The sequence below is a fragment of the Schistocerca americana genome, chromosome 3 (assembly GCF_021461395.2).
Source record: "Schistocerca americana isolate TAMUIC-IGC-003095 chromosome 3, iqSchAmer2.1, whole genome shotgun sequence".
Lineage (NCBI taxonomy): Eukaryota > Metazoa > Arthropoda > Insecta > Orthoptera > Acrididae > Schistocerca > Schistocerca americana.
The window spans coordinates 344,122,026-344,144,343 of NC_060121.1; the positions used below are offsets into that span (position 1 = coordinate 344,122,026).

At 43.5% G+C, this 22,318-nt stretch overlaps 1 protein-coding gene across 1 annotated transcript in view; it reads right to left on the reverse strand.

Annotated features, from left to right (window-relative positions):
* LOC124606071 overlaps positions 1-17,200 on the reverse strand; it is an 877,896-nt gene extending 860,696 nt beyond the window's left edge. The window contains exon 1 of the mRNA XM_047138035.1: positions 17,151-17,200. The gene's annotated coding sequence lies outside the window, so the exon portion shown is untranslated. The remainder of the gene's footprint in view (positions 1-17,150) is intronic.
* Positions 17,201-22,318: the final 5,118 nt, after the last annotated feature.

Sequence of the window (22,318 nt, forward strand, 5' to 3'; positions counted from 1 at the left end):
GAGCAGAAGAGTTTGTCATTGGTTCGTTTTAAAAGTGTGAAAACGTCTTGGAGTTTTCAACCAACTCCACTGGCCAGTGCTACAAGAAATGCGTTGTGCCTCACAAGTAGGATTACTGTAAACTCCGAGAGTGTACTTATACACGAAGGGTCGGGCCATATATTACACGGTCTGACAAAAAGAAAGTGAAGCACCCATATGAGGAGAAGGAAAAGAAATGAATCTTCACAGGTTGAGAGGTTATGTGATGTTATTTCAGTCATTGCAAAATCGAGTTAAATTTACAAAGAACTTGGCAATATCAGCCCACTTATCAGTACGACATTGCACTCCCACTGGCCTGGATTCATGCAGTGATTCGGTTGGGAATGGTGTTCTAAAGCTTTTGTACAGGGAGGCGATTATATCTCGTTAAAGTAATTAAAGCACCGTTACCACTTTGTAGATGTTAATCTAATTTTTTCTTGCATGTTTCAGATTGTGTGAGGCAAACAGTGGCTGATACGTCAAATTACAGCACTGAAGAACGTGTTATTGTAACTTGTTGGGAACAAGAGAGGAATCAAACCAGGAACACAATGGCAGAGGTTCGTGGTGACTTTCAGACGCGATTCCAACGAGATACTCCACAGAAACAAACACTTTTGCGATGTGAACATCAACTCTTCGCCACATAATGTGTGAAGGATAAGGAAAGAAGTGGCTGACCTTCCGCAGTAAAATAACCACGCCTGCAAGTTGCGGAGACCGTGGAAAGATCACTAAAAAAGTCGAGGCGTAAAAAATCTGCTGAAATGGATGTGCCGCTGTCGACAATGCAGAAGCACATGAAACAAGACTTGGGCCTGAGTCCATTTTGGCCTACACTCGTCCAAGAACTATTGGATGCTGACACGGATCGTCTGAGAGTGGAAGCATTTGCGGCTCGATACGAAACCAAAACGAGGCAAAGTCATCTTTTACATCTAGATCTACATTTATACTCCGCAAGCCACCCAACGGTGTGTGGCGGAGGCCACTTTACGTGCCACTGCCATTACCTCCCTTTCCTGTTCCAGTCGCGTATGGTTCGCGGGAAGAACGACTGCCGGGAAGCCTCCGTGCGCGCTCGAATCTCTATAATTTTACATTCGTGATCTCCTCGGGAGCTATAAGTAGGGGGAAGCAATATATTCGATACCGCGTCCAGAAAAGCACCCTCTCGAAACCTGGACAGCAAGCGACACCGCGATGCAGAGCGCCTCTCTTGCAGAGTTTGCCAAACAACTCCGTAACGCTATCACGCTTACCAAATAACCCTGTGACGAAACGCTCCGCTCTTCTTTGGATCTTCCCTATCTCCTCTGTCAACCCGACCAGGTATGGATCCCACACTGGTGAGCATTACTCAAGTATAGGTCGAACGAGTGTTTTGTAAGCCACCTCCTTTGTTGATGGACTACATTTTCTAAGGACTCTCCCAATGAATCTCAGCCTGGTACCCGCCTTACCAACAATTAATTTTATATTATCATTCCACTTCAAATCGTTCCGCACGCACACTCCCAGATATTTTACAGAAGTAACTGCTACCAGTGTTTGTTCCGCTATCATAATCATACAATAAAGGATCCTTCTTTCTATGTATTCGCAATACATTACATTTATCTATGTTAAGGGTTAGTTGCCACTCCCTGCAACAAGTGCCTATCCGCTGCAGATCTTCCTGCATTTCGCTGCAATTTTCTAATGCTGCAACTTCTCTGTGTACAACAGCATCATCCGCGAAAAGCCTCATGGAACTTCCGACACTATCTACAAGGTGAGTGTGTGATTTACAGGAGTTCTCTAGCAGAAAATGTGGTCTTTTGTTGTAAGGAAAATCCACAGTCTTACGAATCGTTGGAAAGCAACCCTCCGCATGTAATGATACGGCCAGCCTTAGATAGCAGGCACGTGTTTAGGCCATACTTTTTTCGACGGTAAAGCGAATCACCAACGGTACACGACTATGTTGAATAACTGGTTTGTTCTTGAATGAGATTTTCTTCACTCTGCAGCGGAGTGTGCGCTGATATGAAACTTCCTGGCAGATTAAAACTGTGTGCCAGATCGAGACTCGAATTGAGGACCTTTCTTTCAGGAGTGCTAGTTCTGCTACGTTCGCAGGAGAGCTTCTGTGAAGTTTGGAAACTAGGAGACGAGGTACTGGCGGTAGTAAAGCTGTGAGGACGGGGCGTGAGTCGTGCTTGGGTAGCTCAGATGGTACAGCACTTACCCGCGAAAGGTAAAGGTCCCGAGTCCAGTCTTCGTTTACTCTTCTCTTGCAGCATTACGGAATTAACGACACATGTTGGTTTCAGCATGATGGAATACCTACCCATTATGCCATCGCAGTAAGCGAATATTTTATTAAACCCCTTCCTGGGCGTTGTATTGGTCGTGGTCCTCCCGACGTCCGGGCATGGCTTGGCTGACCAGCACGAAACCTAGAACTCACCATGTCTAATAATTCGATATGGACGTTCATAAAGGATATCGTTGCACAAATGACGTGAGAGACAAGCTTTCACTGAAGTTACACCAGCAATGTTCGGAAAAAGGTCGCACAAAACCTGGCGATCCTTTGCCATGAGAATGACGGCGCACAAGTAGTGGTTCACATCTCAAGAAAACTCTAAACGTCGATTGTTCCTCCCCCCCCCCCCCCCCCCCCGTCTCAGGTTCGAATCCTCCCTCGGGCATGGGTGTGCGTGTTGTCCTTAGCGCATAAGTTAGCTTAAGTTAGATCAAATAGTGTCTAAACCTAGAGACCGATGACCTCAGTAGTTTTGTCTCATAGGAAACCATCACAAATTTCAAGATCTACATCGATAATCTGCAAATGACATTTAAGTGCCTGGCTGAGGGTTCATAGAACCACCTTAACAATTCTCTATTATTCCAATCTTGTATAGCGCGCGGAAAGAATGAACACCTATATCTTTTCGTACGAGCTCTGATTTCCCTTATTTTATCGTGGTGATCGTTCCGCCCTATGTAGGTCGGTGTCAACAAAATATTTTCGCATTCGGAGGAGAAAGTTGGTGATTGGAATTTCGTGACAAGATTCTGTCGCAACGAAAAACGCCTTTCTTTTAATAATTTGCAGCCCAAATCCTGTATCATTTCTGTGACATTTTCTCCTATATTTCGCGATGATACAAAACGTGCTGCCTTTCTTTGAACTTCTTCGATGTACTCAGTCAGTCCTATCTGGTAAGGATCCCACACCGCGCAGCAGTATTCTAAAAGAGGACGGACAAGTGTAATGTAGGCAGTCTCCTTAGTAGGTCTGTTACATTTTCTAAGTGTCCTTCCAATAAAACGCAGCCTTTGGTTAGCCTTCCCCACAACATTTTCTATGTGTTCTTTCCAATTTAAGTTGTTCGTAATTGTAATACCTAGGTATTTAACTGAATTTGCGGCTTTTAGATTAGACTGATTTATCGTGTAACCGAAGTTTAACGCGTTCCTTTTAGCACTCATATGGATGACCTCACACTTTTCGTTATTTACGATCAACTGCCACTTTTCGCACCATTAAGATCTATTGTTCAGGTTATTGATTTAAGTTTATTGGTTATTAAAGGGAGGAAAATGGACTTTGTGGCCTGCCCGTATATCCTGCACAAACTGGCCCACAACTTTTGTAATTGGTCTTTAATATCCTCAATACCGGCACTGGGGCGACTTTATGTCTGAGCTGATCCCACAAACGTTCTATCAAAGACAGTTCCGGAGAATTTTTTCGCCACGGCAGTACCTCAACATCACGCAGACACTTCATAGGGAAACGTACCAGGAGTTCCTTTAACTACTGTCAACGGTGACTTGAGGCCACAACCATTGACTCTCCACACCCAACGCCAGGACTTATACCGTTGCGCCTCTCCAAAACGCTGGAAGACTGGGACCCCTCCCCAAGTCGCCGCCATACGCGGCGACCTCGTCCGGTGTAGTGTAGAACCACATTTCGTCGCTAAACACAATGCGATGCTATTCATCAGCGCTCCAAGCTTCCCTGTCAAAACACGACTGCAAACACAGCCGTTTGTGTTGTGGTGTTAACGGCAGCATACGAATGGGACGGTAATTCCTTAGCCCGGCTGCTGCCAGTCTCCGATCAGTGGTGTGGATTAACACCGAGTGTTTCAGGCAGATAAATACTTGTGGTTGGGTGACACCCGTACATGTGAAGGAGCTACGATGTGCTGAGTGCAGAATACCGTGGTTCTCCGCTATGGTGGTCACTTGTGGCCGACCGGGACTTTGATGACGCTATGCCTTCCCTTACATGCCCGTGCAGTCCAACACAGGGATACTGTCAAATCCGAATACCCCACAAATCTGTATACTGCACGATTCGACCAGGTGGGCAAATGGTGACTCCACTATGTCAGATGGTAAAACGGCTGTTTCACACAGGTGGAGGAGTATGTTAGTGTTTAACGTCCCGTCGACAACGAGGTCATTAGAGACGGAGCGCAAGCTCGGGTGAGGGAAGGATGGGGAAGGAAATCGGCCGTGCTCTTTCAAAGGAACCATCCCGGCATTTGCCTGAAACGATTTAGGGAAATCACGGAAAACCTAAATCAAGATGGCTGGAGACGGGATTGAACCGCCGTCCTCCCGAATGCGAGTCCAGTGTGCTAACCACTGCGCCACCTCGCTCGGTTTCACACAGGTACGCGGCATCTCTGTATCCTTCACAGAGATCAATCAAAATCTGGCGCTAATAACGCCCCACGTATGCCCTTACAGGCTTGGTAACACTAAGCACGAACCATATTAATGCACTCTCATGTCACAGAGAATTACAACTCTAATCATTTCCTTACTCACCGGTGGTTTACCATGTCAAGCAACGTGTCTCCTCCTAGCAACGCCCTTGCTGCGATGATAACTTCATTCCCCGTCAGATCACCGAAATTAACCGCGGTCTACCGAGCGCTGTTGACACGCGAGCTGAGGCGAATTGAGGAGTTACTTGATTGAGAAGTAGCGGCTCCAGTCACGAAAACTAACAACGACAGGGAGAGCGGTGTGCTGACCACACGCCCCTCCATATCCACATCCAGTAACGCCTACGGGCTGAGGATGACTCGGCGGCCGGTCAGTATCGTTGGACCTTACGAGGCCTGTTCGGACGGACTAAATGAATCTTCTCCCACATACATCTTGCGAAAGGACCATCACGATAAAATCAGAGAAATTTGTTTGGAAACTAACCGAAAAGGCATCTGCACCTGTACCGCGCGTAGAACAGGAAAGGAAGAAACGATAGTGGTTCGCTAAAGTACCCTCCGCCGCACACTGGATATTGGCTTGCAGATTATAGGTGCAGATGCAGACTATCGACGTAGGTGTGCTGTATCGACTCCTGGCGCTGCCGTAAAATCCTGGATTTGCATTGTGAAACAGATGGATTTTAACCGTAATGGCCTTTGTTCTAACAGACAAAATTTATTGGATTCAGAACTGACGTAAATATTTTTCTGGGTACGTCGGTTTGACTGAATAGTCATTTTCTATCGTCCTGAAATGAGAGTAAAGAATAAAGTGTATTTTCAAGTACACATACGAATACACTTTACTGAATAACCACACAAAAGAGTTTGTAAATTACGTAAAATTTACGAATGATACCATAGGATAGGTTTAACCTACGGCCACGACATAATATATGCAATATACACTCCTGGAAATTGAAATAAGAACACCGTGAATTCATTGTCCCAGGAAGGGGAAACTTTATTGACACATTCCTGGGGTCAGATACATCACATGATCACACTGACAGAACCACAGGCACATAGACACAGGCAACAGAGCATGCACAATGTCAGCACTAGTACAGTGTATATCCACCTTTCGCAGCAATGCAGGCTGCTATTCTCCCATGGAGACGATCGTAGAGATGCTGGATGTAGTCCTGTGGAACGGCTTGCCATGCCATTTCCACCTGGCGCCTCAGTTGGACCAGCGTTCGTGCTGGACGTGCAGACCGCGTGAGACGACGCTTCATCCAGTCCCAAACATGCTCAATGGGGGACAGATCCGGAGATCTTGCTGGCCAGGGTAGTTGACTTACACCTCCTAGAGCACGTTGGGTGGCACGGGATACATGCGGACGTGCATTGTCCTGTTGGAACAGCAAGTTCCCTTGCCGGTCTAGGAATGGTAGAACTATGGGTTCGATGACGGTTTGGATGTACCGTGCACTATTCAGTGTCCCCTCGACGATCACCAGTGGTGTACGGCCAGTGTAGGAGATCGCTCCCCACACCATGATGCCGGGTGTTGGCCCTGTGTGCCTCAGTCGTATGCAGTCCTGATTGTGGCGCTCACCTGCACGGCGCCAAACACGCATACGACCATCATTGGCACCAAGGCAGAAGCGACTCTCATCGCTGAAGACGACACGTCTCCATTCGTCCCTCCATTCACGCCTGTCGCGACACCACTGGAGGCGGGCTGCACGATGTTGGGGCGTGAGCGGAAGACGGCCTAACGGTGTGCGGGACCGTAGCCCAGCTTCATGGATACGGTTGCGAATGGTCCTCGCCGATACCCCAGGAGCAACAGTGTCCCTAATTTGCTGGGAAGTGGCGGTGCGGTCCCCTACGGCACTGCGTAGGATCCTACGGTCTTGGCGTGCATCCGTGCGTCGCTGCGGTCCGGTCCCAGGTCGACGGGCACGTGCACCTTCCGCCGACCACTGGCGACAACATCGATGTACTGTGGAGACCTCACGCCCCACGTGTTGAGCAATTCGGCGGTACGTCCACCCGGCCTCCCGCATGCCCACTATACGCCCTCGCACAAAGTCCGTCAACTGCACATACGGTTCACGTCCACGCTGTCGCGGCATGCTACCAGTGTTAAAGACTGCGATGGAGCTCCGTATGCCACGGCAAACTGGCTGACACTGACGGCGGCGGTGCACAAATGCTGCGCAGCTAGCGCCATTCGACGGCCAACACCGCGGTTCCTGGTGTGTCCGCTGTGCCATGCGTGTGATCATTGCTTGTACAGCCCTCTAGCAGTGTCCGGAGCAAGTATGGTGGGTCTGACACACCGGTGTCAATGTGTTCTTTTTTCCATTTCCAGGAGTGTATTACGTGAGTTGCCATACATACGGACCTTCTACCAGTAGACTGACGAACTAACGCTTAGAAGTCCTTAAAAATAGGCTAGCGTGGCTATAGGAGTGCTTGTTCTTAACATGCGTAATGTAATTTAAGGTTAAAATAAGAAACTTTTGCAATAGTGTTCAACTGTCAAGAATTATTGTAGAAGTCAATTATAACGTGTTTTAAACAGAATGAGTGGTGGCTTCAGACGACAGCGAATGAGCAGAAGACAATTCCAGAGACAAAGAGCTGAGTCTTTGTCGTGTGGTAAGATGATAAATGAATAAATCATCAGTGTAACTTGCAACTATAATTGGCTTAAATTGCTAGTGCCCGACATTACATCTGTGCTGTATTGGCTGCAGAACGTTTGTCGTCATGACTAGAGACTCGCTGGGGAGGCTGGGGGGGGGGGGGGGGGGTAGTATAAGTAATAGAGAACTGATCGCAGCAGAAAACTCTTACAATACAGAGAGCGTATCAAAACACAGAACGTCTCCCAAAACCTGCACTCTCCATTTTTCTGCTTCGTTATTACAAAATACCAAAAATTTTAAGACTAGCGATAAACTAATTCTAGAAGAAATAACGAAACAAGGTTAAAGTTACCATCTAGTCGACAGCGATATAATTAAAGACATGGCTTTAACGCAGTAACTCAGTTGAACATCGATGGAGAAGGAAATGGGGTGCGGCATTATCCTCAAGTAACAGCTGAATCAACAGAGTCGGACAGGAATTTAAACCGTTGATCCGATCTCAATGTCCTTAACCATGCAACGTCTTCCCGGTAAAACATCATAATAAGAAATACCGACTGTTCATTCCAGCACTGTGCACTTCATAACACAGGCCATATTTTATCATTTGCAATTCATAAAAACAGTACAGAAAACATGAAAACATTTAAAATATTAGTGGCGTTTTTTCTCAGACCCGAGAGAGGTGCCATGTAGAGTATAAAACATGTATCCGCTTCACTCTCATTCTAAATATTTTAAGACGCACGACGAAGCTGTAGTAGCATGCTTACAGTTCTAGATTTTGCCTACATCATCGACCACAAAAAATCTGGACAACTTTCAGTAGACAACAGCACTAAAAAAAAAAAAAAAAAAAAAAACACCTCCTAAAGTATGACTAAGTTGCGGTGCTCAGCTAGGTAACACTACGGTAACTCAGAAAGACCGCTTCAAACATTTAAACCTCGAGCAGAGGCGCCGGAAACGGAAAAAAATGAATTTCAAAGCTCTTTCTCGAACATGACGGACAAAAGTTGACTCGAAATAACAGAACTGGTGTATCTTCGTCGTGTTATTCGAGTGAAAACAAATTTGACGCCCATTCACATGGAAAGCACAAAAGTTGGCTCGCAATAACAAAACCTGTTTATCTTGTCATATTTTTTCGAGAGAAAACAAATCTGAAATAACAAGCGATGTTTTATGCTGTATCTGCGTAAAGGTTGGAGCAGGATATGGGATGAAGTTTGCCGCCGTTGTTGTCAATAGCAGATTCGGCACTCCAATTAAAAGTTTATTCGTACTGCAATTGACTCCTGTCTATTTCCACCACCGATGGCAGCAGTCGTAGAAACGATAAAAAACGCCAACGACCGAATGAATATTTGCGCCTTCTCAAATGACGAATCAGTTTCAACCACTAGATGCACTATCATTATTTTGATTAAATATTTGAACGGTGCGAAAACAAGATTCTCTAGTGATTACACAATAGATTTTTGTCTGAAATTTTATAGCCAAACTGAGTTGGAAACGGGAAAATTGGGTATCAGACTGACCAACGTGAGGTGTAGTTTTGCAAAAAAAAATATTTAATTGGTTGAAAGTAATCAATTTTTAAGGGAAACTTAACTAGCGATCTGAGGGTAAGTTGAAATATTTCACGAACAGCTGCTGCTACGTAAGTGATATGTCAAAAAGTTCATATCTTCAACATCTAGCTATTCTGTGCTTAAAATGTTACAATGGCGTGCCATTTAACGGCAAATAAAAAAATTTGAAATAAAATAAAGTTTAGGAGAACACGTCAATTTCTTTTGGTGGTGGTGGTGGTGGTGGGGGGGGGGGGGTTGATTTGTTTAAAAGCAAGAAGAAAGTACTCGTAGATTAGAGAAATATTTGACGCTCCTTTGAATGATACTCAAAATCATAAGCACCGAACGGGATACCGAATTAGAATTTAAACTCAGCGTTTAGCTTAGAATGTCAAAGACTACTAGGGAGTAGCCTACTAGTGTGCTTTATGTGGACCGTGAAGTTTCATTTGCTATACATGGATTCGAGTATCATTCAAAGGGGTGTCAAATGTTTCTGTAATGCACTTTATTTCTTACTTTTAGACAAATCATTACACAAAACATTTGACATTTTTAACTTCTATTCCTGGAAGTCTAATATTAAGGTTCTGTTTTTTACGGGAAATGCCTTTCGATATTGTAAATTAATTCACCCTTCTTCGTCGCGTATCTACGTACCATGCCACTGTCTGTGTTCCACGCGCAGATGGAACTAACATTTCAGAATGTGTGTTTCGTCATAGTACGAAAATGACAGAGAAGGTTTTCATTTGCAGCAGAGTACTTGATATAACAGCAAGAAGACTTCTACACGTCCATCATAGAGAAAATCAACTGACAAAAACTATCTTGAAACTTCCTGGCAGGTTAAAACTGTATATCGGATCAGGACCCGAACTTGGAACCTTCCACTACTCAGACATGAGTCACGACCCAAACTCACCTCTTACTAGCCGTCAGTACCTCTCTCCTATGTTTCAAACTTCGCAGATTCCCTGCTGCGAGACTAGAACTTCCAGATGAAAGTCGCATAGAAAAGTCTTAGCTGCATTTTAGGAAATATTTCCAGAATTAATCTTTCACTTCAGTGGGGTGTGGCGTGTTCTGAAGCTCTCTAGCAGATTAAAACTGAAACGGTGAGGGCAGGCCACGAATCGTAGCTACATAGTTCAGATGTTAAAAGCGCGTTCAGCGAACGGAATGTTCTGGGTTCGAGAGCAGGCCTAGCACACAGTTTAATCTGACAGAATCGTGGCTGGAGAATGAAATAATCATTCCGAAAACAGTCGTCCTCAAAAGATACCGAATGAAAGTCGAATAGTCCCTAAATGGTGATACTGTTACTCAGAGTTGAATCCGATATCTATTCGTTTGTCAACCTGGAAAAAACCCTCAACAATGTCAAATGGTCCAAGATAATCGAAATTCTAAGAAAAATAGGGTAAGCTATAGAAAACACGGATAATATGGAACATGAACAAGAACCAAGAGGGAACAATAAGACTGGAATACGTGGAACGAAGTGCTCGGATTAAAAAGGACGTAAGACAAGAATGTTGTCTCGCCCCTACCAAGAACTTCGTCTTTCGCCCCTACTGGTCAATCTATACATCGAAGAAGCAATGACAGAAATAAAAGAACAATTCAAGAGTGGGATCAAAGCTCAAATTGAAAGGATATAAACGGTAAGATTCGCTGAGGCCATTGTTATCCTCAATGAAAAAGAAGAAGTATTACGTGATCTGATGAATGGAATGAACAGTCTAATAAGTACATAATATGAACCGAGAGTAAATCGAAGAAAGACGAAAGTAACGAGAAGTAGCAGAAATGAGAAACTTAACAACAGAGGTGGGGATCACGAATCAGACGAAGTTAAGGAATTCTGCTACCTACGCAGGAAAAAAAAAAACCTCATGATGGACGGCGCAGGAAGGACATAAAAAGCAGACTAGCACTGCGAAAAAGGACATTCCCAGCCAAGAGAAGTCTACTAGTATCAAACATAGGCCTTAATTTGAGCAACAGGTTTATGAGAATGTACATTTGGAGCACAGTATTGTATGGGAACAGCGGAACAGAAGAGAATCGAAGCATTTGAGATGTGCTACAGACGAATGTTGAAAATTAAGTGCGCCGGTAAAGTAAGGAATGAGGAGGTTCTCCGCAGAATCAGAAAGGACTAATGGAAAACAATGACAGGAATAAGGGATAGGGTGATAGAACACCACTTAAGATGTCATTGAGTAACTTATGGAGGATTAAAAACTATATGTGAAGACAGAGAATGGAATACATCCAGCAAATAATTGAGGCCATAAGTTGCAAGTGCTGCTCTGAGATGAAAAGTTTGGCACGTGAGAGAGATTCATGGCGGGCCGCATCAAACCCGTCAGAAGGCTGATGAGAAAAAAAGAATCTACTCGTCTGCTCTGAAACTACAGGATATAAATCCGACTTTTAAAATGGCAGACTGTAATTTTGCTCGGCCACTTATTAATTTTTGAATTTGTGATTAGTTCTACAGTTCATTCGTGTACGTACTCCTTCTTGATAAGCAAAAAACAAACGGGAATATTTTTTTCCTTGTACGTAAATACTGAAGGTAACTAGCTGCTTCAGTTTTACTCCGTCCTCTGAACTTTCGTAAAACACCTCCCCCCCCTCTACATGTGACTTTACATGGGTTTTTTACGGTCTAAGAACATGGATTAATCTAACATAGCATCTCTGAACATCGTAGGTTTAGCTATTTCAATGCCCGAATTAAAAATATGTGCTACTTAACGAATAGCCAACGGCCTAGCTGCAGCAGTAACACCGGTTCCCTTCAGATTACCAAAGTTAAGCACTGTCGGGCTTTGTTAACAGTTGGATGGGTCACCGTCCGAGTCTGCCAACTGCTGGGGCAAACGGGGTGAATTCAGCCCTTGTGATAGTAGTTGAGGAGCTGCTTGATGGAGAAGTAGAGGCACCGGTCACAAAAACTTGCAAAGGCTGGGAGAACGGTGTGGGTTCGATTCCCGGCGGGGTCAGGGATATTCTCTGCCTCATGATGACGGTGTTGTGTGCTGTCCTTAGGTTAGTTAGGTTTAAGTAGTTCTGAGTTCTAGGGGACTGATGACCATAGATGTTAAGTCCCATAGTGCTCAGAGCCATTTGAACCAGAACGGTGTGCTGACCACATGCTCTTCCGTATCCGCATACGGTGATTCCTAATGGCTGCGGAAGACACGGCGGCCGGTCGGTACCGCTGGGCTTTCAAGGTTTGTTGGGATAATGTTTGTCTGTTATTTAACAAATGCGCCATCTGTGATCCTTGGCATTCAGGTGCATCACACAAAAACTTTCGAAGAAAATCGAGATAGTCTTCCATTTCCTAACGCTTATAAGAAATAAGTAGGAACATATAAGTCAAACTCGTAGCCAATCTCATCCTCGTATTGATGTTTTAATTGCAGGCAGTAAAATTACAAAAACTGTTTAGAAGATACACAAAATAAAATTGCTCCGGAAAACATTTCTTGCATTATAAGATAGGCAACGCAGCCTCCATCATCCGCGTCCACGATGGGTGACGTAAGTTGGGTTGTCCCTTAAGGTTCTATCTTAAGCTGCATGAAATAATTACGCGCCACTTTTACTGTATTTTGCCCACCCTGAACCTAGCACGTCGGGCAATGTCCCGGTGAACACTTTTTCTATCTTCATCAACTTGGGTGAGTTCCATTTACCTTATATCACCTTGGCACACATGTGAAGTTGGCTTCACACGTACCCCACATCTGCTAATCTGAATAATGGTACGCATACAGTTTCCCTTGAAATTTTTTCCGAGTTTTGTGAAGTATAATTCATGGTTGCTAATCGCACAATTTCAGGCACATGACATGGAGACGGTAATTGGCATGGAGACAAAGAAGAAAGTGTAGTAAACTACGCACAGAGCATTGTCATCTGATCTGTTTTCCCTTTCCTGTCAACGAAATCGTACCACACGGAGACCGATGGACCAGTGTGTTGATAAATGGTCTTCAAAAGGCACTTACAATGAATAAATAAATGTACTACCAGTTCACAGCAGATAACCAAATTTCGTACACTTGGTATAGAGAGATTCGTCGTTTTGTTGCGATTTTGAGACCATCAAATAATCCAAAAGTTAGAGGATATCGTGAATTTATGTGCATGTGATTGTTCTTCCAGTTAATACGATATTTATTCTTTGACTTTTTTTCGAAAAATTCTGTATTTAATAAAATAAAGAACGTGCACTCTTATTCACTTTACACACACAGGGTGATTCATCTGCCCCTATCGCTGTCATTTTATGCAATCCACAGTGTATTTCCTGGCATTCATAAACCACACGCGAAATTTTCATATACTGTCGCTCGCTACGCGCAAACTGTTAGTCCCACAGATAAAATGAACTGAATCTTTTTGTAGGCAGTTAAATGTAGTTAAATTTTGTACCGGGATACGTCTTCTCTAGAAGCCGTAGTTTTGGAGTTATTCAAGAATGAGGTACAAAAGTTAATTTCAAGCGCACCTCCACTCCCATCTTGCCGCCCCCGCCCCCTCAGGATTTCTGGTATGTTACTCGTGGCACTCCCTCCTAACACTGTACAAATATTTGTGACTGCACGAATTACTTGCCACACTCGACCTTTCTTTTATCTTCATTGACTGGCATTGTTACGCCACCGGCTTCGTCGCGCATTTAGAAATTGAAAATTGACGTTCGTGTAAATTTTACCAAACAATTTTGTAAATTTTTAACAGAATAAAATAATTACATCGTTATATTCGTCAGGCCTTCTGACTACGAAACTGCTGCGCTTGTAAGGGTTAAGTTTGGACCGAATTGTCAGGGTAATTAGTTTCAGCGTAACGTTAACAAAAGTCGTTTTTCTCTTATTACTGTCAGAGGCACGTTTAAAATAATAATGTTAACGAAATAGCCGTCTGTGCCGGTGGCGTAACAGCCCTATCAACAAAAATAAAAAAAGATCGAATATCGGGAATAGTTCGTGTAGAAGGAAATTTTTGTACCGTGATAGGAGGGAGTGCCACGAACAACATATTAAAAATACTGCCTCGTGAGGGATGAGTGTGGGGTAGCGGTGAGTTTGAGGCTCTCTTCCCTTTTTTTTAATAACTCAAAAACCGTGTCCTCTAACGAAAACGAATCCCAGCACAAAATTTAACTACATTAAATTTCCTACAAAAAGATCCTTAGTTCGCGAGTAGCGGTCGAGAGAATATGAAAATTTTTCGCATGGTTTACGAAGGCAAGCTATAACATTACAGGTTGTTTAAAATGACAGCTGTAGAAGCAGCTAAATCACCCCTTATAAATGGCATTCAAATGAAAACGAGACAGTTGGAAAAGAAAGTAAGTAAACTGTTTATTATTTCAAAACTAAGTTGCCTTAGCTGTTAACACATTTATCTCACTGTGAGATAAGACAGTCAATGTCTCCATGGGAAAATGTTTGCGGTTGAATACGGAACCATGATTGTACCCAGGACCTCTTCGTTCGAAGTAAATCAACGACCACGAATGTCTTTCTTTAGGACTCCAAAAATATGGAAATCGCTTGGGGAGGGATCGGGACTGTGTGGAGTATATATAAAGTATTCTCAGCGAAAGTCTGAAGTGTAGTCGAAACAACCTTGGCAACTTGAGGGCGGGCGTTATCTGTCCTGGAGGTTTGAATTTGATGACGCGCTGCAGTTTTTGCAAAGTTTCTACGTACCATTGTGCGTAAAATGTGGCACAGTGTTCCAGAAAGACAATGAGCAGCTGGTTTGACGGACGGCATCGTTCTGTTGCAGGACAATGTCCGCCCACATGTTACCAAGTTTGTTCCGTCTACGCCCCGGCGTTTCGCTGGGAAGCCTTTACACAACCTCCATATAGTCCCTATCTCTCCCCATGCGGTTTCCATAGTTTTGAAGTCCGAAAGAAAGACATTCGTGGCAACTGATTTGCTTCGGACTAAGAGCTGCTCGCCTGGTTATAATCATGGCCCCGAAGGCAACAGCAAACTTTTTTCATGAAGGCATTGATTGTCTTGTCTCATAAAGGGATAAATTTATTAACAGTTACGGCAATTACTTTGGAAATAATAAGTTTGTTTACTTTTTATCATCTGTCTAGTTTTCAATTGACTGCCCCTCATAAGCACGATTAGGGATGATACTGTAGATGAAGACATAATTGCTTGCTATGTCAGAGAAACATAGTTCACTGCGCATAGGAGTGTACTATTCCTGCTCATCGATGTCATGGAATCATTTTCGTTTAACTTTGCCTCCAAATAATGTATTGCGCAAAACTACAGCGAGATCGTAACGGAAGTAACTCTCCATGCTCTATGCTCCACAAATACTAGTCAGAGACTTAGAATGTCGGTGTGCACTACTGTCAGCATTTTGAGCGCCCACGTTCCAGTAGTAAAAGGAAAAATTACGTCCTGTAACTCACAGAACGTAAAAGAGAAAGTCTGGTGTAGGGGCAGAGGCATCGATAATGTTTCATGCCGCTTACCATTCACCAATGGAACAGAAAGAGGGAGATACACTCCGTCTCGCACTTTATGATGGTGTGGTAGGGGTATACAGTAGATGTTCATATTTTGTGAAATTGTATTCGTATTTGTATATTAAATGACTGTTCGCCGTAGTTTCACGCAGATTGTCGCTTTTTCCTGAAGCATGCTAGTTACTTGTAACGACTGAAACGAAAGTGATCTTTTCTGCATAGGTATTCTACAGTAGAACAAAAAAAACCTCTAGCAAACAGCGTTATAGTGAAATTACTTGATGAAGTCTCAACCAGGGCAAAAATATGTATCTCTTATAATTCCTCTGGAAACGTTACAACATACACAGAACTTCCTCAGTTTTTTGCACTGCGATTTTCGTCTGTTTGGTGCGCTACACGGAAAACTGAAAGATCGCAAATTTTCCATTGAAAGTGACACCAGGAGGGTATCTCATACATTTCCACCGTACTACCAAGAAGGTTCGCGAGGCTGACTCCAGAGTTTTGTTTTAAACACTGGGTTCTTGGTTCAGGACTTGTAAAGTACGTGACTAACAACGTATGTACGTTTAGATTACTTCTTTGGTCCTTTCCACATCCTATAGTAATATAATTCCAATTATTGACACCTTCTAAATATTTATGAAAAATCATGTCACTTCTTTATTGAAACTACCAGTTCTGGTCAAACAGACCGTCCTCAGGCATGAAGAACAACATTAAGTCTACGTCATTCGACTAAACATGATCATTTTATCTAGATCAGCGCCATATATTAATTACATCAAAGTTATAGGAAGGTAGCAAAATATATTTAAGCATTGCACAAAATGCGAGGGCACGCTTGTGTTTCGCCTTGACAGCATTTTGATGTATAAACCGGCTATCTTCCTGAATACTGATCTAGATCTTGATCTAGAAACAAATGATCATGTTTGATCACAAGGCCTATAATTAATGTCGTACTTCATGGCTGAAGATGGTCTGTTGTTTGACCGAAGCTGGAGGTATTAATAAATTGTAATAAATTGTATTAAATAATTGTACCAAACTACGATTTTTCAATAACACTATCCTCCTATTGTAATACCGTTTTCCCTCATTTTCTTTAATACTGACCATTATACATGCTTTCAGGGTAATACTAGAAGAGTCGGCAAAGACTCGCAATTTAGTCTCCTGAAATATCTACATATTCATAAGCTAGGTTCATCATAAAGTGGTCACATCTACATCGTCAACAAATTTGACAGCGTCGTCTGTAGCCTATGTGAAAATAGGAACGTGGTATTTGTTTTCGTCGGTGCTACAGCTCTAGGACATTCTTCATGTTTTATTGTCACATAATGTACTGTAACTGTCATGATCTGATGATTACTGAGTCATGAATTCTGGCTGACAAGTATAAAAAAATTTCAGGTGACTTAATTGCGACTGGGTGTTTTGCTGCATCTGTCTTCTATTCTAGGCTCGTTCTTGTTTATGTAAATAAAGGGATAACTTGGAGTCGGCAGTACTTAACGAGCGATTAACAGGCGTAACTGGAGCTCACTCAGGTGGATGAGACGACGTTAACACTTGCGAGCTATGTCGAGAAAACAAGAGCGCTTCGGGTTGCACTGACCTCCGTTCTGCCGAAGTGGCCGCCACTGCCCAGGAGGATCTCAGGCGCGGCCGTCGTTCCGCACGGCGCAGCACGGGGCGGACACACGCAGCGGAGAGCGGCGAAGCGTGGCGTGGGCGGGCCGGCGCACTACCACCTGCGATCCTGCGCACCGCATGTGAAACTCGCGCGAACCGAGCGAGCGTCACCCGTGGCGGTCGGGCCGCGACTGGCTACCGCGGCGCCCGCGCCCGTGGCAGCCGCTAGTGACAGCAGACAGTCGCCGCGCATGCGCAGAGAGCGCCGCCGCGCGCACCCCCACCCCCTGCGACAACTGTTGCACCCACAATTACACGCAAGTGCCCTCTCGATTTCCGGCCGGGCTGCACCAGCTCGCGCCTGCTTCCATTCCGAACCGCGGCACGCTTACACCCGGACCAACGCGCTAATCTCGTGCAGCGAATGCTTCTCTGTTTCTGACTGATTCCGGCTTAACAACAAGATTAACTTATTGTTAATATTTGAAGCCATTCTTCCTCAAACGCTACTGCAATTATGTTTTCATGTAGATGAGAATGAAGCTTGGTCTACACGTATAGTTTTGTCGTCAGTCTTGCATGATCGAGCCAGAATCGCCAAATAACACGCTACGTGTGGATGGAAGTTTGACAGTCTCTCATTAACTAAATGAAGTTTGACAGAGACTGACTGGCTCGACCTTTATCTACATGCAAGACTACCGACAGGTCTGTGCATGAAGGCGCACGTCAGTCTTATCGCTCACACTTAGCGCTGCAGCCTGTGTACTCTCGGTGACGCCAGATGTTCCAGCTGTTATTTTATTGCTTATAGTGGCGAAAGAAAATGATAGGCTTGCGACACGACTGACGAATGTTTCACGTAGTTCACAGAGATGTACTAAAGGTTTCCTTCCATCTAACAAGTAAAATCTGAGGATTACAGGAACTGAGACAAGAAAAGCAGGCATATGCCATTTTGGTTAATAAGTGCAAGCAAGCGGATCGTGAAGCAACAAAAGTGTAGGTCACCAAAAGGTCTAACTCATCGAACAGTTTACGCCAAAGTAACTGCTAAAATAAAGGCGTCCATGATATCTGGAGCTGGAACGGAATAAATTTTTATACCTTTTTTGTCGTACTTTGATTTGCTTTCATTCTTGTACGTCGAAGAACACGTCAGACATAAAAGGTTCTGAAAAGGAGTTAAGTGTTAAAAATTATTTTAATTTTCGTGGCCGACAACCTTTATTTATTGCGTCACTCGTACAAAATTAGGCAATACAAGGTCCTTGTAGCTTTTGCCAGTCGCTAAGAAGCTTAACGTTCCAATAAGTCCCTCCTAGGGACCGATAGCAGCCCCCCCCCCCCCCCAAGACAATGTCTTCTTCAGTTTCTGGGGTTACAACTGTCAACAGTTTACAGTACTTTTTTATGTCCATACGTAATTAATTGCGCCTATTTTCTGCTTCCTGCTGTAGTTCTCGGAGAAAACTCACATGGAAGAATGCCTTTCTCTCCATTAAGCAATCCTGGGACTATCGTGAACACGTGTAAACTCCGTTTTCTTCTTCAGTTTAAAAGCACATAGCGCAATCATGACTAGCAGTTCTTCCTCCAACACTGTTTCAGAACGGCTGAGCAAAACACTGGTGAAAGTTTGAATAGTGTAGCTGCGAGATTTGTGTCAGTCTTGGATGACTGTGCAAGACTGACGTCGAAATGTTACATGCAGGCGAGGCTTAAATAAAGGGCCAGGGGAAAGACGAAGGTAATTCAATTTTTGTGAAATTCGAAAAAAAGGCGATTTTCATGTTAAAACGGGGATTGGATCCATCGAACCTCGGACTAGCGTTATTGGCATCAGGAGTGTTCCCAGAACGAAGTAATTTCCCAAAACGCAATCAAACGTCTCCCTGTAAGGTGAAAGAAGGGAAATCCAGCGAAACAGGCGTAGTAAACCCATTATAATAACAATTATAATAATGACTAAATGAATTTCTGGTTGTGATAATAAGCGACACTACTCATGTGACATATATTTAGCTGCGGTGCAGCTGACTGAAGAATTTCACAGCATCAGGATGGGAAAACGTAATCAGGCTTTGCAAATCTTTATATTTTACCAAGCTTGTTGACAGTATCAACCAGGAGATATGCGATCTGTCATACACTTTTATTTATATTATGGATTGAAAACCCGTGAAGTAGGGATCGCAGGCGAAATCTTCTTTATTTGGATGGATTACTATTTTCGGCTAACAGTGTAGCCATTTTCGGATCATAACACGTACTTGATTGGTGTTGGGGGCCATTACGGCTTCACACATCGTTAAAAAAACTTTTTTCAAATGACAGCACTCAATCATGGCATAGCTAAAACAGCTTTCCATCGTTCGTGGGCACTGTGAACGATAGTCATAAGACTTACGTAGTTGTTTGAATTCTCCTGCCGCTTGACTTGGCACATTTACCAAGCATGTTCACGTTGTCAACGAGGAGATACGCGATCTGCTGTAAACTTTTTATTTATGTTAAGGGTTGAAAACTCTTGAAGTGAAGATCGCACATGAAATCATCTTTATTTGGACGGATTACTAGTTTCTAATCAAGTATGTTTTATGATTGCTAGTTGGAGCTGGTAATCAACCCAAATAAAGATTTCAAGTGCGATCTTGATTGACTTCATGGGTGAAGGAAGTCTAGAATAAAGAACGGAATTGTTGAGTTAGATTACAGAAGACGATACGTTCCATTGTTTGGCGCGCTCTATTAACTTCTACATCTACGTCTACATATATACTCCGCTAACCACCTAGCCGTGTGTGGCGGAGGGCACAATTCGCGCCAAAATCATATTCCCCCCCCCCCCCCCCCCCCCCCCCTCTGTTCCACTCGCGGATCGCGCGGGGGAAAAACGACTGTCTGAACGCCTCAGTACGAGCTCTTATTTCCATTATCTTTGAATGGTGATCATTGCGCGATTTGAAAGTAGGTGGTAATAATATATGCTCTACATCCTCGGTGAAGATCGGATTTTGGAATTTAGTGAGCAGCCCCTTCCGTTTAGTGCGTCGTCTATCTGCAAGTGTGTTCCATTTCAAACTTTCTATGAGATTTGTAACGCTCTCGCGATGACTAAATGTTGTTGTTGTTGTGGTCTTCAGTCCTGAGACTGGTTTGATGCAGTTCTCCACGCTACTCTATCCTGTGCAAGCTTCTTCATCTCCCAGTACCTACTGCAACCCTACATCCTTCTGAATCTGCTTAGTGTATTCATCTCTTGGTCTCCCTCTACGATTTTTACCCTCCACTCTGCCCTCCAGTACTAAACTGGTGATCCCTTGATGCCTCAGAACATGTCCTACCAACTGATCCCTTCTTCTAGTCAAGTTGTGCCACAAACTTCTCTTCTCCCCAATCCTATTCAATACTTCCTCATTAGTTATGTGATCTACCCACATAATCTTCAGCATTCTTCTGTAGCTTCTATTCTCTTCTTGCCTAAACTATTTATCGTCCATGTTTCACTTGCATACATGGCTACACTCAATACAAATACTTTCAGAAACGACTTCCTGACACTTAAACCTATACTCGATATTAACAAATTTCTCTTCTTCGGAAATGCTTTCCTTGCCATTGCCAGTCTACATTTTATATCCTCTCTACTTCGACCATCATCAGTTATTTTGCTCCCCAAATATCAAAACTCCTTTACTACTTTAAGTGTCGCATTTCCTAATCTAATTCCCTCAGCATCACCCGACTTAATTCGACTACATTCCATTATCCTCGTTTTGCTTTTGTTGATGTTCATCTTATATCCTCCTTTCAAGACACTGTCCATTCCGTTCAACTGCTCTTCCAAGTCCTTTGCTGTCTCTGACAGAATTACCATGTCATCGGCGAACCTCAAAGTTTTTATTTCTTCTCCATGGATTTTAATACCTACTTCGAATTTTTCTTTTGTTTCCTTCACTGCTTGCTCAATATAGAGATTGAATAACATCGGGGAGAGGCTACAAACCTGTCTCACTCCCTTCCCAACCACTGCTTCCCTTTGATGTCCCTCGACTCTTATAACTGCCATCTGGTTTCTGTAGAAACTGTAAATAGCTTTTCGCTCCCTTTATTTTACCCCTGCCACCTTCAGAATTTGAAAGAGAGTATTCCAGTCAACATTGTCAAAAGCTTTCTTTAAGTCTACAAATGCTAGAAAAGTAGGTTTACCTTTTCCTTAATCTAGCTTCTAAGATAAGTCGTAGGGTCAGTATTGACTCACGTGTTCCGATATTTCTACGGAATCCAAACTGATCTTCCCCGAGGTCGGCTTCTACTAGTTTTTCCATTCGTCTGTAAAGAATTCGTGTTAGTATTTTGCTGCCGTGCCTTATTAAACTGATAGTTCGGTAATTTTCACATCTGTCAACACCTGCTTTCTTTGGGATTGGAATTATTATATTCTTCTTGAAGTCTGAGGGTATTTCGCCTGTCTCATACATCTTGCTCACCAAATGGTAGAGTTTTGTCAGGACTGGCTCTCCCAAGGCTGTCAGTTGTTCTAATGGAATGGTGTCTACTCCCGGAGCTTTGCTTCGACTCAGGTCTTTCAGTGCTCTGTCAAACTCTTCACGCAGTATCATATCTTCCATTTCATCTTCTTCTACATCCTGTTCCATTTCCATGATATTGTCCTCAAGTACGTCGCCCCTAAATGTACCAGTCACGAATCTTGCCGCTCTTCTTTGGACCTTCTCAATCTCTTAAATCAGACCCAACTGGTAAGAGTCCCATACAGACGAACAATACTCCAAGACTGGACGAAATAACGTATTGTAAGCTATTTCCTTTGCTGAAAGACTGCATCGCTTCAGGATTCTACCAATAAACCTCAATGTAGAGTTCGCCTTACCCGTTGCTTGTGTAATCTGATCATTCCGTTTGAGATCATTTCGAATAGTCAAACCCAGATACTTGACGGACGTCACCGCTTCCAAAGACTGGGCATTTATTTTGTACTCTTACATTAATGCGGATTTTCGCCTTGTTATATGCAGTAGGTTACACTTACTAATATTGAGAGATAACTGCCAGTCATTACACCACGCATTTATTTTCTGGAAATCCTCATTAATTTGTTCACAACTTTCGTGTGATACTACTCTCCTG